This window comes from Trachinotus anak, unplaced genomic scaffold (genome assembly GCF_046630095.1).
Source record: "Trachinotus anak isolate AG129_WGS33_773 ecotype Australia unplaced genomic scaffold, CSIRO_AGI_Tana_v1 ptg000004l, whole genome shotgun sequence".
Lineage (NCBI taxonomy): Eukaryota > Metazoa > Chordata > Actinopteri > Carangiformes > Carangidae > Trachinotus > Trachinotus anak.
In genome coordinates this window covers 19,921,062-19,939,878 of record NW_027273855.1, presented here as the reverse complement: position 1 = coordinate 19,939,878, position 18,817 = coordinate 19,921,062, and the positions used below count along the sequence as shown (strand labels likewise).

Here is an 18,817-nt window from a genome sequence, read left to right as displayed (position 1 = left end):
TATACAAAAGAAAACTGTATCCCAGGTTAAATGAGATAGAAAAGACATTTTTCTAATAGCATTCAGAGGTTTGACCCAGTTTTATCACTTACATATGAAACTTCTGGGTAAATTAAGCTGTTTGTTATGTCTTTTAACAATTACATTATTGTATAAATTTACACATAATATTACGGTACGGTGTGAAACAGGACAGGACATGGGAGCCACTGTAACGAGGCCAGTGGTGGAGCCTGTACCAGCCTGTAATGTATTTGTTGTTTTTTTTTTGTTTTTTTTTTTAACCGCTGCCTAATTTGGTTCACGCAGACTAAATGAAATTTCCATTGCACTGAAAGTATACCGTTATTACTGCCTCTTTTTTCTCTTTCAACAAAAAAAAAAAATTAAATTATAAAGCTGAATTATGCTTATAAACCCATCTGTTTTGAGTTGTCCTGTTTTATGACACATTGTTTAAGTGGCAAAACATATTCTCACATTGTTTTTTCTTGGCTTCTAAAAATAATCTGCCTGTCTGTAATTCTACAGCAGTATACAGTAGTGTGGCAATGATTAGGGGTCGGGGTGGTTGGGTAGGAGGAGGTTCTACTGAAAATGAAAAGCTAAAAAAAAAAAAAAAAAAAAAAACCAGGAGAAATGACCATGAAGTTCGTTTTTGGGGGCGATGAACTTAGTTCGAAATTCAAAATTATGAACTATGAATGTGAACCAGTTTGTTTTAATTTGTGTGAACTGAACTTTGAGCTAACTCTTGTGAAATGTGAAGTTATGCAACACTATTTCAAATTATCTCATGATGAAAACTCTGCCAAAAAAGTATGCAGATAGACATCCAACTACCGACAGCAGCAACAAACAAGTGTGGAACCCGCTTCAGTCTTTAACTCTTTCTCTCAAACTGGTGTTTTATGCATCTTTCCCTCAATGCCGGGCTGTTTTGAGCCTGTGTGAAATTCAAGAGGGCTGAGAGTATTTGTGAAGGCATGATAAGACGTTGAAAGCAACTGGTGGCTTTTGTATTTCCATCAGTTAGACTTGGTCTCAGAGGTTGCTGAGGTTGTTGGTTTTCTTAAGATGGATTTTTAAACACCGTTAGTGAAAAACTGATACATTAAATCTATGCAAAAAACCCACAAATATGGGAGTTCAAACTATGCACTCTAACCCGACTAAGCTGCTATCGTAAAATGGTCTGTAACACCTTGCCTGAGGGAGAGAGGCCTCAGTGTTACCCCTGGGTTTAAGGTTACACAGTAAATGGACTGTTTGAAAAACACTTGAAATTTAACAATGTCAACTGCATTGCCCATTCTCCTGCTGCTTCAAATCCCCCAATCCCCCCTGTGGCAGTAAAACCCAAAACCTTTCCCACTCGCCCTCGTCTTTCTCTCCTCCATGCCTTCTTTCTTTCTGTTGTGCAGGAGAAGCAAAGTGACGCTGTGAAGCAGCCAAAACCCTTGTGGGAAAAATCAGCATCTGTGTTCCTAACACTTATCCAGGACCTTGGTTTGTTTTGTTGGTAAATACAAACTGTAAAAGTGCTCAAAAAACAAACGCACACTGCACGGTGTTTGTCATAGCACCGTAATCACACAGCAACAAGTTGCCCAAGCCCCTTGAACCACCTCTAACTCCTCTGGCTGTATTTCTGTTCTTTTGTGCAGCTGAAGTGTGTCAGGACAAAGGTTAAATACAGAGCAGTCACAAATTAGTCCTAACCAGTCAGAGTTGAATATATGCGTGTGTTTCTGAGTAATGTGGTGTCAAAAGGACACGTAAAGCTAACAAAGATATAAAGCAGGCAGAAATGCAAAGAATAAAGTCAAGGACTTGTTAGCTTTGTAACCAGTTCCCCGCTCGTTGATCAAACCTTCTGCATGTGTTAAATTTATTTCGCACAAAGTCTCAGGCAGCAGGTCCTCCACCATAGAAACAGGAAGGATTGTAAATATAAACACTACTTGTTGTTTTTGGACACATCTTTAATAACAACTGCAGTCCAGTGATTTAGATTCTGCTTCCTCAAGACCGTTCATCTCTTAGATACAAGCCTGACCGTTTCCTGTTTCACACCCTTTTCTTTTATGTTTTGTCAAGACCAATCATGTGTCTTTGCTGTGTTTTAAAATGCAGAAAAAGTCCAACTAACTTTCACCAAGCAACAAATTAAGGGTTTGGTATGCTTTAAACAAATTAGTTGGTACATAAGGTTTCAACTGACCACTTCAGAGGACAAAATTATTTACAGCTTTCTAGTTCCCAGCTACACTGTGAAGTCAGGAAGAAAACAACCTATGGTCATAGAGAGGGGCGAGACGCGGTGAACTGTACAAATAGGAACAACATCACACAATTTTTGACTCCTCTAAGACATTCATAGTGTGAGGAAGTAGTTGTGTTATGGAAAATCCAGCATTTGAAAAAGAAGTTCAAAATATCTGCGCCAAGTGAGTGTGCTTGTTGAATTGTCCGTTTTTCGGAAAGTTACAAAAATTGTTGGACGCCGCCCTGAGCATTTCCAGTGTTTGAAAGGTATGGGTGGAGAGCTGTTAGATGATCCCACAAGCACACTCAATCCTTTAGCCATTTGAGGCAAAGCGTGACCACTTACTTAACACTTTCTGCAGCTGCTTGACAGTAAAAGTTTGTGGAATGAAAAAAGAAAATGAATTGACTGTGAACTGGACTTATACAGCAAAGAAGCAAATAAAACAGTTCTAACTAAGAGTGATGATTAATACAAGTGTAAGCAGCTGCTGGAAGAGCGGTGGAAGAGGCATCAGAAGGTGAAGAGAGATCAGAAAACAGTGAAGCTCCTTTTATGATACTTCCATAAGTGGCCGTAAAGTAATTGAAAGCCACCTTTAATTCTTAGGAGTATCTTCTGTGGAGTTTTCACCTTTGGCCAATTTGGAAAAGTACATATGCGCTCTGAAGCTGCATCCTATGTGCATTTTTATTTATGCATTTTAAACAGTCATTTGTAGAATTTATTGCTGACCTTTGCCTTTTATTTCCTTCCACACGTCTTGCCTGCACATAGTCTATGAAATTACAGTAATTTACAATAAACCGAAGCACTTTAAGAGTTGTACCGGGCTCAACTTTTGCCCCACTGTAATGCATCACGTGGAAACAGACCAAACTGTCCTCCCTAGATCATATTCCATCATCTCACTAGTACCTGTTTTTAATCCCAGTGCTATTTTGGGTCTGAACGTCCACTAAACACCTGAGCACACCTGGCCAGGTGTCGTGGACACAGACTTCCTGACTCTACACAACAGTCAGCTCATGTGAAAGAGTTTCCCAACACTATAAAACAGTCTGCACAACAGTTTGTTCTTTACTGAACACCACTGACCAGAACTAAAGGTCGAACTGGAAGTGTCCTCCAGGTAAATTATTAATGGCTTGTTTTCTTTTCCTCCCTGCACCTCTGCTCTCCCTCGCCCCGTCTCCTCTCCTCTCCTCTCCCTTTTCTCTCGCTTGGATTGTTGTTTTCTCACTCTGCTCCCTCTCATCCAGTTGTTCCCGCCTTCTCTTTCCCTCTTCCCTCCACCCACTCAGTGTTCTCCCTCCCTCTTTTTCTCTGTCTAAGTCTAGTGTGGAGATGGTGTTATTTTTAGCTTTGGTTAGATAGAGGGAGAGATTGTGCTGGGCTAACACGTACTCTCCACAAGGCCTTTACTGGAGACCTGTCACTAACGTGTGAGAGAAAAACGGTGTTCAGTTAACACATACAGTGTGCATGTGTTCTCACTGTGTATGTGTGTTTACTGTAGTACCACTTAAATATTTTAGTAAGCTACTTTCCCTCTTGTAGATAGGAAAGTCCTGACGATAACAGGCATCCATCATGCTTAAAGGTGCTATATGTAAGTATTGCTACCGCTACATAGCTAATGTTAGCATTAACGGCTGTGTACTTACCTGTCTAGATGAAACATTGTGAGTTCAGCATCAACCTTTACTCCTTTACTCACCAGGAGCTGCCTCCAGCGGCAGAAAGCAGCGCCAATGTTTCGTTTCTATTTCTGTCACGTCTTTTCTTTACCGCCAAACATTGTTAATTGCCCTCCGCGTTGCGCTTCTTCTTCAAATCTCTCATGTTGGAGTTAGGGCAGCCTGGACGCGACAGTGATTCACCATTGCCTCCTAAGGTACGAAGTGGTATTAGAAGATAGCATGGGCCAGGGATAGCGGGTTAGCATGCAAACTTCGGTAGATATCTCTCCAATACAATGCATAGACGTATTAGACATAACAAAAGAGTTACTTCTTCACATTCTGTTGCTAAGTGTTCATTTTCAAATGTTTTAAACTAAACTAAAATGATTACATACATGTAGCACCTTTCAAGGTACAATGAGTGACACAAATGTAAACAAAGGGCATCACCACTGCAATATTCAAAACTGGATTAGAATTTGCAATCATTCCCAAACCAAAGGACGGTTTGTTTAATACTAAACTAACACTAAAAAATAACTACATTCAAGTTATTCATGTTTTCTGTCGCTGCGAAAAATTCGTTCACATCAGTAATGCTCAAAGCAATGGGGTAACACCAGGTCAATGTATCAAATAATGAACAGTATACTTCTTTGGAGCTGAAATTGAAATATTTGGAAATAGAGGTTCTGCTGGTGCAATGAGTCATTTCCAGTGTAATTGGTGTTAAAAGGTTGCGCATGCTAGGGACATTTTTAAATGAGCTGTTGCAGAAAACCAGCCGTGTCCCATCCTTCCATCTTCTGCTTGATTTGCTGCTTCATCTTTTAATGACTTTCATTGTCTTTCATTTTCGCAACTTGCTTTTCCATATCATCTATAGGCCTGGCAGAGTCTCAGAGGTTTTCTAATCAACCAGAGGGGGCTAGCTCAATATGTTTCAACAGGTCATCCTTAGTCTAACTCATTTCAGTAAGGTTAGTCTGTCTGTTATCGGATGGATGAAAGATGTTGTTACATCGATTTTTATGCTACAACTTTGAGCCTGCCATGCATCAGTTAGTGGTATATTTAGCCGGCATTTCTGGGATGCAGAATAGAGTAGCTGTTGGAGTGCAGCTTAGGGAGCGCATGAATGACCATACTGAAGGTTTGTGATCAGTTAACAGTTCTACTATAATATGCTGCCAGTACTCTTTGATGATACTATATATGAATATGCTTCTATTTGGCTGCATTATTAAATAAGACATTAAGTCCATAGCAGCCACAGGGCTCTGATTTGAAGCTGAGGGATTTTACGATTGAATAATTAAAAGATAGTATAATATTAAAATTAGATCAACTAAAACAAATGAATTTACGAGCAAAAATATAAATTAGACAATATAATAGCATCATTGGCCATATCCCACTGGGTTCTACATCCTGACTTTAAAATGAAAAATATATTAAAATAGAGGAAATGCATGTAGACGTGTGATATCTATTTGCAGTGTAAGAACGCTGACATAGACACAGCGGACAGGGAAGAGGCTGCCTTGCTCAGGGACACTTTGGGTGATTTGGAGTGGCTTTGTGTCCCATTCAAGTCACAATGACTCAGCATTATGTGAGTCATAGAGTCTTAAGTCAAAACAGAGTATTGGGATGGAACAAGGAGGGATCGGTGAAACATCCAACAGGACATCCATGAGGGAGGGAGTTTTTATAGAAAGGACAGCGAAGTGATCATTCAAAAATCTGTGTTTTAATGAATGGAATTTTTTTTATTTTTCTACACACACACACACACACACACACACACACACACACACACACACACACACACAGTACACTGTAACCAAAGGAAGCGGGCCTAAATGTGTCTTATTTGTCTTAATTTAATGAATGCTATGATCTTGCAAAGAAGCTAACAACTATTGGATGGGTTACCATGAAATGCTGATATTCATGGTCCCCAGACACTGAATTATTATGGCTTTTGTGGCCATTCCACTTTTCCTCTAGTGCCAACATCAGGTCAATGTTTTCACTTATTTTGTAAACTGAATAAACTCTCGGTCTTGTTTATCTACATCTGCCCTCCTCTAACTTTACTGTAATGGCTGGAACTACACACATTTGTCCAGAATAAATTTTTCACAGTGGACTGAATCAAATAACAAATAGTTGGAGAGGTAAAGGATGCATTTCCCCCAGCACAGTACACCTCAATCTACCAGGGATGCCAAAAGTCTGTCAGTCAGTCTTCCATTAGTCGAGCTTCATCAGCTCAATAAACATCACCAGCAGCCTTCTAGATCTGCAGGAAAGCCGAGGCTGCTCACCTGATGGTTACCTGAGTGGGCAGCCGAGTCCAACAGCAGATGATATTTCATCCTGGGCATCATGTCTAAGCGATGCCAAACTGAGACACGGGAACATGCACGCAAACACGGCAAGCATTAACACAAGTGAAGCCTTCATTCTGGGTAAAGTCGGAGTTGCTGGACAATACCTAAAAATACGCAACACAACAGCTATAAAAAGCCCCTGAATGAGGAACACGAGAGGAACCGGAATCGTTGTCTCACATTGCATCAAATCAATATTTAAATTCTGGCCCCCTTTCCTCTAATGAGAGCATGAGGATGTCACTGGCTGTTTACTACGACTCGAATCTCACAGGACTAACAGATTCATTTTGAGGGAGGGTGGCAGTAAGAGAAAATGAGAGGGGTGGGGTGTTAGAGAGGAAAAAGCTGATTCAACCAAAGACGCTGCCTCTGCCTGAGCTGAAGCAGATGCACAGAGGGCTTCTTTCCACTTCCCAGCTTGGCAGAAACAGATGGGTAAAGGTAGTAACTCTGCTTAGTCCCTATCCACAGCAGAATGTGAAATTCAGCAGTTTGACTAAAGCCTGAGCCTGCGTCGTCTCTGCACGTCATGTACAGGCTTTCAAAATCAAAAGTCATACACTGACCGAGTGTTTTATTGGGAACACCATACTAATACTGGGTAGGACCTCGCTTCGCTCTCAAAACAGTTCTTCATGACGTGGATTCCACGCATTCATTTGAGATTCTGCTCCATGTTGACATGATTGCATCACATCATTTCTGCAGATTTGTCAGCTGCACATTCAGGCAGCAAATCTCTGTTCTACCGCATCCCAAAGATGTTCTACTGGATTCACATGTAATGACTGGGGAGGTCACTGAAGTTCACTGAACTCATTGTCATCAACAATGCTCAGACTATGTAATTCAAATAATGACTGATTGGTATGAAATGGCCCAAAGTGCCAAGATATTCCCCACAGCATTACACCACCACCAGCCTGGACTGACGAGGCAGGTTGGGTGCGTGGATTCATGCTGTTGACACCAAACTCTGACGCAGAAATCCAGATTCATCAGACCAGGTCTTCAACTGTCTGTGCCCACTGCAGCCTCAGATTTCCGTTCTTGTCTGACAGGAGTGGAACCTGACGTGGTCTTCTGCTGTCGTAGCTCATCCACCTCAAGGTTCGTTGTGCTGTGCATTCTGAGGTGTTTTTCTGCTTGGGACAGTTGTAAAGAGTGGTTACCTGAGTAACCGTAGCTTTTTGTCACCTCCAACTGGTCTGGTCATTCTCCTCTGACCTCTCTCGTCAACAAGGTGTTTCCATCTACAGAACTGCCACTCACTGGATGTCTCTTGTTTTTTGTGTTATTCTGAGTAAACGCTAGACTGTTGTCTGTGAAAATCTGAGGAGATCAGCTGTTTCAGAAATGGAGAACAGGAGAGTTTCAAGGTGAAGTCACGGAAGTGCTTCAATTGAGTCACATGACTCATGGGAAAAATGAATAGAAATTTTTTCTTCCAGAACCAGGGGCCAAAATAGGTCATCCAACTACCGAACTCGATTGTCTACCATTTCATACATGAAGTTATTTCATTTAAATTGTGATCTTTATCGTTGCCTTGTTACCTTATTTCAATGCTACTGCGTAATGTTAAATTGTTTATTTTTATCGTTGTGTTTTTGTGTGAACCCCTGCAGGACTAGCGACCACTTTGTGGAAGCTAAAAGAGGTTCGAAACTAAAAATAAAGGATTAAGTAATCCACACGCTGGTGCAAGGTGCTGTTGTGCACAGTAAGTTGCAACTGAGTTTGACAGGAGGTAGAGATAAACAAGCCTCTGTGACATTACAGCACCAACATTGTGGCCTTGGAGGAGAGGTGGAGGGACAGCCAATCAGTTGAAGCCCGCTTGACTGGCCCGCTGCTCCACACCAAGGTAACAAGGTGGGGGTAGCAGTCCTTGGAGTGCTCTCCCACTATTCTGAGATGAGTGATGCTGCTGCTGGTGACACTGGAGACAGGAACCGGTGGATGGACATGGTTGTTTGTGTGTGTGTGTGTGTGTGTGTATGTGTGTGTGTGTTTGGGAGGGTGGCAGAGTGATACGGGAGGTGTGGCAGCTGAGGGGAAGGCAGGACAGGAGTGAATTAAGTTGAGGAGGTGGTCACGTAACAGCCGGGTTCAGGCAGAGTTGAAACCACTTGCTCGCTGTGCTACAGCTGGTAACATTTACCTCAACTCCTACCCCATAAATGTTTGTGTGAGTGTGTGTGTCTGTGCACGGGCACGTTAAAGAGCTCTAAAACACATAAACTAAGCCTGGATTTTTACAATGGAAAATAAGTAAAAAAACAGAGCTCCCCTTCTTCCACACTCTGAGGACCCCTTTAACATGCATCTATTACCTTACAGCAAGAAGAAATGCGAAACTAACCCCCACCTCCCTATAAAATCCAGCTCTCCTCGGCTTGGGGCTCACAGAAAGGTGACAGATTGAGTTTTTCTAACTCGCTTTTAAACAATGATACTTGCACACACGGCTGCTCTATCCCATCACGTCACTGACCACACAAAGTGACATGATCCCTCACTGTGCTCCCAGAAAACTGCGACTCTGTGTTGGTTTGTGAAAATCCTGTTGGCCTGCAAAGAGCAGGAAAAGTAAAAAAACAAACAAACAAAAAAAACCCAGAAGTAGAACAAAAACCCACCATCCATGTTAGGCACCTGCTCATGTTGCCTTTACATGATTTTGAGGCAGATTCAGTGATAGGAAGCCAAGTGCTTATCTGTAACACATGCTGACAGTGGTCTTCTGCTGTTTGACCTCAATGTGTTTGCAGAGCAACAACATGTGATTCAGGTTTCTTAAGGCCCCCAGACTGTGTGATTTTCAGTGCTCCCAGATCAAAGTTGACAGTGATGATAGGAATGAGGTCAAATCTTTGGTCATCAATCCAAAACAGTGGCCCTGTGATTGCACTGAGAGATGCTTTGCCAACCAAAGAATGCGTCACAAACTCACAAAAATCTGCAGCGCAGATGAATCACGAGTTGATGACTAGGGGTGGGAGATATAGCCTTAAGACCTAGGAATAATATCATGATATTGCAGTGTATTTTAGCAGTAACTACACTTGTGATTATAGAAATAAAATCTGATGGCAGTTTGACCTGCTGTACTGGCATTAGTTGAGTCCAGCTGATCAATAATGAACTTTAAACCAACTTCAACTCCAACGTGACCTACATAATTATCAAACTTACTTCAGCTGGTTTTTGGCTGCTTGAGTCCCACTTGTTATGTGACTTTTCGCTCACTGATCCCCACCAAAAAAAATTAGCCATTTTATTCTTTATTCTAAACTTGTAAAAACGTATTTTTCAAACCGACATAGTGTTGTTGTTATTGTTGTTGTACTTCTCTGATTGATTACTGAGATGCAAACATTATTTGATGGACTGCCATGAAATTTGGTGCATGCATTCATGATGACTTTTTCCTCTAGTACTACCTTTAAGTTGACATTTGTGGTTTGAAATGAAATGTCTCAACAACTGTTGGACGGAAAATCTGGTTCAGACACTCACGCCTCGCTTCGGTGAACCTCAACCTAGATACTTTGGTTTATGGCCAAACCTGCAAATTTTTATGTTTAGTGCTAATATGTTTAGTGTTTAGCAAACACATCGCAACATGTCACTGTGAGGATGTTGCCATGCTAGCGTTAGCATGCAAGCACCACTGTGGGCTCTTACCCTTGTAAATTGAGGAAACGAGAAGCACTACGATTCACAAGGTTTTCACTGCACAATCTGACATGCCTCAAAATAGGTTTCATCTGACACAGACTGTCACCAAGATTTTATTAGACTCAATTTTGCACAGTGTAACATGTGATGAACCTGCAAGATGGTTGTTTCGACACGGTGTTTTGGGGCCTTTAGTGTACAATGTGTGCTACACTAGGTCCAGTCAGTGCCGGCAAACATGCAGCAGAGAAGAGAGGACAGGAGAGGAGAGGAGAGAACAGGAGAGGAGAGGAGAGGAGCCCCAGGTAGCTTCACAGCAATGCACCATTAGAGAAAGGAAAACACAAAGCCAAGCTCTGCTGCTTGCTTCTTCTCCAGCCACTGTATCCCTCTCTCTCCCACTGACCAGCTAAATATTTTATCAGCTGGCAAAAGAACCTACAAGCCCCAAGGCCAGGGGTTCTTTTTTGTTTGTTTCTTTATTGAAGAAAGTGTATGTGTGTGCGTCTGTCTATGTGTGTTAGTGTGTGTAAGAGGGGGATGGAGGGAGGGCTGAGTTTGTTCACCGACCACAACGTCACCAAAGTGCTTTTGATTGGTCACTTTGAAGTAGTTCTTCTGTTTCTCTCTCTCCCTCTTTCTCCGTGTGCATCCTCTGTGCAGCACGCTGCTCAGTTCAGAACTGGATGAACGACCTTGAGCAGGCGCGAAGGGCTGTGTTGCCATGGCAACGAAGCCTCGTGCAACCAGTAACAGCTGGATGCAACAGCACTCCCTGAATTTTAGCGGGAGTCGCCACGTTAATAAAACGACTCTCCATGTCTCCTTCCCCCTCCTCTCTCCTCTCTCCTCTCTCTCTCTCCCCCCCCCCCCCACCCCCCACCATCATCTCTCTCCACTCACATACATGGACCTGCACTAAAACAAAAGATAGCAATGGTCGCACACAAATACAGCACGTTTGATAATAACACATAAACTTACTTTGCTTCATGGGCACTGGCTGATTGCGTACAGTCAGAAAGAAGCATAAAGGGGAAGACAAAGGCTGAGGTGAACAAGACGAGTCGAGGAGAAGAAGACAGAAATCAAGAATGAAGCGCAAGTAACAAAACAAAACACAGAACGGCAATAAATGCGCCAGGATGGGCACTTGACATTCCTCTCACAGAAGAAATAGCTCTCAGAAAAGGATATGAGCTCCACTGAGGCATTCTGGGGAAAGAAAGGAAACAGAAAGCGAGGATACCTCGTCAACTGTTGTTCTGACAGTGCATCAGCTCTTCCCTCTCTCTCTCTCCTCCTCTGCTTCTCATCAGTTCATGCTAACAGCTCTGTCTGATATACAGTTCTTTCATTATCACAGACAAATGTATAAACGACTTCTCAGCTTCTTAACTTTACAAAAAACATTTTTATAAACCACCCACAAAAAAACATTTTTCTACTGATATGATGAAATAAAGATCGGCTGGATTTCCTAACAGGTCAAATAGCAGAAGTGACTGACACAGCTCTTAGATCAATTTCAAGCCAGTGTGGGGGCCTGACCCATGTTTGCTGTTAGTCTGAGCGGGTCGGCACGTGTTAAGTGACCTGGTTTCACAACTCACTCCAGATCAGTGTTAAAACACGGGCCTGACTAGAGCAGGGAAATATAAACACTAAGATCAGTTTGACCTCAATAACAACAAAATGCAGTTATTTGGAAATCATTTTTGTCATAAATTAATCTCTAAATAATTCTGATTTATATTTCTATTGCGTAAAAAAGACAGAAAAATGCCCATTCATAGCCCAAGATTACATCTTCAAATTGCTTCTTTCGTCAAACTAAAAGTCCAAAACCCAAAGATATATTTAAAAAATATATATGTATATCTAATAAGACAAAAGCAATAAACACTTTTTGAGAGCTTGACTCAGAGAATGTTTGAAATTTTTTTGCTGAATAAACTGCCTTAATTTTACAAGGCGGCTTACTTCTGACAGGTTTGTCTTGTGTAATTACAGAGCTGTTTGCTGACTGGCTGGTGAAACATGAGCTTAGATATCATTGGTAGCTGCCATCAGTTCCTAGAAATTTACTGAAAACTTGCAATATGAATAGACTTTTAAAGAAGTGAAATTTGAGATCCATAAAAGCTCCGGTAACAATCTACACAATGGCAGTGATTGTGTTTCTTGCAGTCCTATGACATCATGTGTGAACGAACAAGAACAACCACGACCAAGAGTCTGGTATAAGTGGTCAAAGGCGGTTTGAATGTCTGTTTGTTCTGCTGCATCATTCACAGGGTCTGGTTTGGTCGCAAATCTCACTTTCACACCCGGTCTTCCTTTTAGGAACTACTATGTCACACTGTGCTCAAGGCAACCCAAACTGTAGCTAAATTTCCTCTATATTTTAATTTTTAGTGACATTTCTCTCATGAAATGTTTCACTTCATTTTTCTGCCGATTTCCTCAAATTGCATAAACCAATAAAAATGCAAATCAGCACAGAGACTGCTTATTTATGCTTTTAGTCCATGTTCTCCTTCATTCTTAATAACTGTTTGGTGAGCCACTTAAGTGTCATCTCTCTGCTAGTGCATCACTGATGGATGAGAAATGAGTCAATCCCCTCTTGGATTTTTTTCCGAACGTTACTTCTTTTTCGTAATTATCCTTTAGGCTTCTGTTTTCTTTTCACACATGGATAGTGATTGGTGCTTCACTGGCGGTCAGGATCAGCTGGTTCTGAGTGTTTTTTCTTTCATAGTGTAACTCTAACCCTAACCCTAACCCTAGAGGGAAAGATGCTGCAAGGGGTAATTTGTAAGACATATAAGTAGAAAAACAGGAAGTGAAATACAAAATATAACATGTTTGTCGAAATACATACAAAAATGTCACATGAAAAAACTTGAGGATGCTAGATGCCTTCAAATTCCACTAACAAGATCAGTAATTAATCTACTACATCGGCCAAGAAATCTTTTTGTACAGACCAATTTTCTGATTCAGCTCTCGACAAGAAAGGAAATGAGTGTATTCCAAACTGTCTGTTTTGTAAAAAAAGTGTTTGTTTGCCTTAAATTTTAAATAACCACACTAGTTTTTATATTTTTGGTGAATCATTTGACTTGAGTCTTTTAGCTTTTTTTTTTTTTTTTTTTTTTTTTTTTTTTATACTGCAGGTGGTGTCAACTCTGAGAAACTGTGGCACTGTAGCACCAACATTTCTTCCTGTATCAACTTGACTCATGAAAGCAGCTTCCGGCACAACCACTAGAGCTTGACTCCAACACAAACAGCACATTCATATCACTCACACACATACACGCAACACTTCTGACAAGAAGATCAGCAGCTCATAAAGGAATAAACAAAGGAAGTTACAGTCGTATTATTAAAAGCATAAATCATTTTTTTCAGTTTATATGAATGTAAAACACTTATGAGAGTACTTATAGGAGGGGGGAAGAGGGAAAAGCGCTGTGCAACTCAATAATCAACAAGCAACTAAAATAAACTTAACACTTCAGGATAAATTTACGTCTCAAATGTTAATAAAAAATAAAACTCGAAGCTTTCAAATTCACACTATGAAGGACTTTCATTGATCGTTAAGTGGAGAGTGGCATTATGAGCCTTTAAAGCAGCCGAGAGGTTTTTTTATGAGTAGTATTTCTGGTTTCAAACTGTTAGCTGTACAATAAAATAGAGCTAATTTAGGTGTCAAAGCTGAAGCCAACACATAAATCATGTCTATCTCCACTTCATTATCAGAAGAGCAGCAGCAAAATGATGACTTTGCAGGTGGGAATGTTGGCTCTGTGGCTTCTGGCTCAGGAGGAGAGCAACAAATGTTGACTAATATTGACTTGGTATATGCTAAATCATAGGAATAACGCATCAAAATTCTGTTTTTGTGTTTATCGCTTCACTGTCAAACTTGTAGAGGAGTGGTCTAATGATCCATATGATCCATTTGTAGGGTTGGGTATTAAACAACAATACGTTTTTGGTGTGCCTGCAGTACTGTGTATCAAAAACGTGATCCCCAAAGTTGGCATCAAATGTCTGGTCAGCATTTACCAGTATTTACCCCTACCCTGAACAGCAGCTGTCCAATCATAGCTTTTAGAAATGACTTAATCAATGTATTTATCTGCTCTGACTAAAGCTGCAATTAACAGGTTATTCCTCACGCTAGAACAACTTTAGCTCAACATTTGAAAAGCTAACATTTTCCCTCAATATACTTGCATTGTAGGACAGGTTTATAGGACATCTCTACAATACACACTCTCCTACACGGGCCATCAAGTGGTGAGGATGCTAACTCCCTTCCCGGACAAGCAGCTTTAGCCTCAGTCTTTCAGCACACCATGTACACCATGTAGCCATTGTGTGAAGTCTTAAGACTCTGTTACAAGATTCATGTTTGTGTAGTGCGAGTGAGCTGGAAACATTAAAAACTTCAGCCAGAGATTTCGACCAACACACGGAGCTAATATAAGCTTGGTTAGTTAGCCCGCCGGAGCTGATAAAATCTGCCAGCAACAGTTGTCATTTCAGTCGGCAAAGTCGGTGACTAGTTACTTACTTACCTCTGTGGGAAATCCAGAACTGGTAGTAAGAATTTGGAGCAGTAAATCTGCCATAGATGCAGTATACATGTATGCCACTGGTTTTAAGTGTTTGCCCCCATTACAAATTAGGTTTACACTGTGGCCACCAGTTTAATTTAGTTAAACTTTGTTTATGAGAAATTACGTTTTGTCTGTCACTTTGGCATGGTGGATGGGTCTAAATACTACAATACCCATGAGCCTCACGCTCCGTTGCCATGGAGAAGCCAGTCAGAAGCACAAATTGGAACAGGATGGAGTTTAAGACTCTTTGTTCTTATGGCTGATTTTGTTTAGACAAGATATTGGAAAAAGTATTGTTTTGGTATGGGGGTCAAAACTCAAATATCTCAAATAACATATTGCCTAGGGCTGCAACCAACTTATTTTCGTATTTTATCAATAAATCTGCTGATTGTATTCTCAGTTAATCAATTGGTCAATATTCTATATGATGTCAGACAATGGTTAAAAATGCCCATCACAAATGTCCAGCGCCCAATGTGAATGGCCAGAGATATTTGATTTACCATCATAGTAGATTTATGGAAACCAGAAAATATACATATAACCTATGTGAGGCTGGAACCAGAGAGTTTTGGCATTCTTTCATAAAAACTACTCAGAACAATTATTCGATTATCAAAATAGTTGGTCGGTGAATTGTATGGCTAATTGATTAAATTGACTTATCATTGTAACTCTTATATTCTCAGTAATATTTTCAGTAGTGCCAAAAGATACTTAGCCCAACTGGCAGAAACTTTGTGAGATCACTCAAAAACAGGCATGGGGGTATCCACCGCTGGACTGGAGATGCCCGAATAAATGACAGGGGGGCAGAAATGAGTGAGATTTTAAAAAAAAAAAAAAAAAAAAAAAGAACGACCCCTCCTCCACAAAGCAAAATCAATGAGAGCTAGTGAAGATTAATTCCTGTTTAACACATCCTGACACATGGGAGAGGGGCCCCAACAACGACAGGACAACAGTTCAGCTCACTACACTTCAGCTCGGGGTGGCAGGGGACAGCGAAAGACATACCACAGAGAGAGAGAGAGGGAGGGAGAGAGAGAGAGAGAGCAAAGAATGTGGATAGTTTGAGTCAGAAAACTTCCTGACTCCACAAAAGAGGACACAAAGAGAAGGACACAAAAGACAAGAATGCCAGGTAGAATTCCAGCAAGAGGCTCCACCTGAGCCCCCCCCCTTCTCATACACACCCCCTCCCCTTTCCACACACACACAGAGCTTCCCATGCTCCAACGCTGGTGTGTGAGATCCTGCCTCCCTCCGGCTCAGCCTCGTGAGCCCTGCCCCCAGCGCCTGACCCAGTCACCAGCATCCCCTGCTAACCTCTGTCCCCTTTTTCCCATTCAGCAAACATCATGCATCACTGTCACCCTCCTCCTCCTCGTGCACGCATTCATCCCACCATCCGCTTAGCGAAGACCCCTCATGGGTGCTTATGGGTCCGACCAGCTTGCCCACACCCCTCCCTGACCATGTTCCTTTCGATTCCTTGTGCGCAGGTCGTAGGCGTGTGCGTCTGCACGTGTGGCGGAGACCCGGGCCACAGAGTCGACTGTAAATCTGTCAGGAGAGAGGTGCCGGAAGACGAGACAAGGGCTCCTTGCTGCCACACCCCTCTACTTGGGCCACAGACAGTTCAGCCAGTAAAAGCAAAAGCAATTAATCAAATAAACGATTAGTTGATAGACAGAAAGTGTATTGGCAACATACTTGATAACAGATTCATTATTTAAAAGCCCTTACAAAGTAGCAGCTGGTTAAAACCTCAGTCGGAGTTGACAAACTATGCGTCGACAGAAAGAACAGTGACAGCTTCTGTCAAATGGTTTCAGAACCTAATATCACTGCAACAATATAGAGGAATATAGAGCTGCAGGTGATTAGTTGATTAATCAATAGGTTGATCAACAGAAAAATAATTTTTCACGATGCTTTCACGTTATCGATTAATCAATAATCAGCCCCATAGGAATATATACAAAACAGAAAAGTAGAATAAACAGAAAAGGCAAGCAGGGCTGCAAGTAATGGTTTTTTTCATTATCCATTCATCTGTCAGTTATTTTTTTAACTTAATCATTTGGTCTATATTCTACTGAAAATAGAAAATAATTTCCATCACATAGGCCAAGGTGATGTCTTCGAATGTCCCCAACAAACAGATTAAATCCAAGTTATAAACTACAGAAGAAAATGTTCACATTTCAGTTAGTTAATTAACTAATCCTTCCAAGTTTTCTGTTTTTACTGCACAGCTTTTAAAAAAAAGAATCACTTCTATCTATCTATCTATCTATCTATCTATCTATCTATCTATCTATCTATATCTGGAATCACTTTTAACTAAATCTGACATTTTGAGCGTAAACCTTTCAGATCAAAATAATCTGATGTAATTAAAAAGGGATCAAGAACAATAACTGTTTTATTTTGGGGATGTTATTGTCAGGCCTGTTCACAAAGGCAGCGTGTGTTGATTAATGTCATTTAGCAATCAAAAACTCTTCACACTTCTCTGGTAGCAGCTTCTCAAACGTGAGGACTTGCAGCGTTTCTCTGGTAGATATCCCTGTAAACTGAAGCTCAAAACAAGACATTTGAAGACAACAAGTCTGGCCATTTTTACTTTTTTTTTTTTTTTTACATTTACAAGAAATAATGTCAGTTTAACCGATAATGAGAATTATTTAGTCAGGAAATAAAGCTGCAAATGAAGGATAAATTTAAACACCGGCTATAATACAAAAACAAATTCACATCCCTCACATGTCAACACTGACACACAAACCATCTGCATCGCTTCCATTCAACTTCTGCTTATACACCATGAGGAGTAGACCGCGATTATTCAATGTGAGCAGGTACTGTAATATGGCTCTGGTGACATGCTCAAGGACACAGTGCTTTTCAGTGCACACACACACACACACACACACACACACACACACACACACACACACACACACAGGCTGGCTGTTTCAGGGATCAAACCGTGGACGCTCAGGGTTACAGGGCAGTGTGTGTATGCACAGGGCCACGTTGCTGCCCCCTGCAGATATACAGTGAGACACATTATTGAGGATGAAGCAGATGACAGGAGGGGTTGTGAGGGAGACCAAGCAGGGGAAACATAAGCATGGCGAGCACTCACTCTTCCAGCTCACGCATTTACAGGGAACACATGCCTCCTTCAATGTACTGACCTGCACACTAGAAACATGCTGGAGAGTCCTCGCACTTTTTTTTTTTTTTTTTTTTGTTTAATCGCTCAGCACACGGGACCCGGGCAGGTTGACTGATACACAGCGAGTCGGTCAGCATCTTGTGCCCCTTAACGAAGCCACTAAAATACCTCCCTCCTCGCCTCTGTCAGACACGATGCCAGTGCTGCACAGTCGAGTATGTTTGCATGCTCTCGATCAACAAACACTTCGGGACCAGACTCCCCTCATGCTGAGACGGCGACAGGCTCGGTGCTAGTGCACAGTTTCCAAACCGAGCACCGGCGGTCACCCAGCCGCCGAGGTCGATGACTTAACTCCCATGGTGTTTGTGAGTGTCTACGCGTGTGTGTGAAGTGTTTGTGCTCTCCCCAAAAAACTTCCAGAGGTGCCGTATCAATTGGAAACACTTCTGTGATCCGCCAGCCTGCGCGTAAACCGGCCAGCCTGCATTATCGCCAAGTTATCAAAGCAGCTGAGCGCTTTTGCATTTTGCAGCACAGGGAGACAAACGCGCAGGACGCCCGGCGTGCGCTTCATCACCGCCGCGGACAGGTTCGTGAACCCGGGCTGTCATGTACTAAATGACCATGCACTGTGCCCTCCGCACTGTGCCGATGCCAATATTGTGTGTGTGCACCGCCGCTGGGAACCCAAGTCAGTACGTTTCCGTCCTTCTATCGAAATGCAAACCAAACGCAAAGTCGGGTTGAATCGGCTGAATGTCACCGAACACGCAGCGAGGTCTTACCTTGTGGACGTATCTCTCTGCCGGATCGATAATTTCTTCTTTACACCATTAACTCTCCGCCATCTTCGGCACTGTTTGTTTAAATGGGAAACACTCCCGAAGCCCAAGAAGCCAGTTCTGTAAGTTGAGGCGTCGCGGGGGTTTCTGGGTAAA

The 18,817-nt window shown here is 41.8% G+C and overlaps 1 protein-coding gene across 1 annotated transcript in view; it reads right to left on the bottom strand.

Moving 5' to 3' along the window:
- The window catches only part of LOC139620827 (nuclear receptor coactivator 3-like), a 59,788-nt gene extending 40,971 nt beyond the window's left edge, over positions 1-18,817 (bottom strand). Inside the window, exon 1 of the mRNA XM_071476753.1 lies at positions 18,665-18,817. The gene's annotated coding sequence lies outside the window, so the exon portion shown is untranslated. The remainder of the gene's footprint in view (positions 1-18,664) is intronic.